Below are 625 nucleotides of genomic sequence, written 5' to 3'. Positions count from 1 at the left end.
ATTTGGAGGAAACATTCATTTGGATGGCACCTAGGACTAAGACGAACTAAAATTGTCTGGAATCTTATAAGAAACAACCTTGATATATTCGCCATGGTGCATAAAAGTTTTGAATACACCATGAGCCAAATTTGGCAGAGATTCTGAAGAAACTTATTCCTTACCTTGATCAGCTACCTACTCCGCACAGATATTCCTCATGATATATGCCTAAGAGTGTATTGTGTTGCGCTGGCTTACAAAACGAACATGTAGTATTCGTTATTCAATGACGGGAAATCTTTTCAAACAAATGAAGATGAGAAAATACAGCATAGTTATGAGCCGTGTACCTATCTGTGGACGAAATAGAAGTGGAATAGCAGACAAGAAAGAGGATGAGCTGTATCCCAGCCCGCCATCTTTGTTGTTGTGGTTCCACTCGCTGTATATGTAAATACTGTATATAAACCCTTTTGACATCTCCCGTAAAATATTTTATTTAATTGTTCATGTAATTGATCTATGGAAGAAGTAGTTTCAATACATCCGACATGCATTATCGACAGGGTTTAAGCTTCATTCAGTCCCGTTTAGTGCACCACGTAACTTTCAGAATTTAAATGGCTGCTACGAATGAAAAACG

The sequence above is a fragment of the Dermacentor silvarum genome, chromosome 1 (genome assembly GCF_013339745.2).
Source record: "Dermacentor silvarum isolate Dsil-2018 chromosome 1, BIME_Dsil_1.4, whole genome shotgun sequence".
Taxonomy (NCBI): Eukaryota; Metazoa; Arthropoda; class Arachnida; order Ixodida; family Ixodidae; genus Dermacentor; species Dermacentor silvarum.
Note: the sequence above shows the minus strand (reverse complement) of the source record.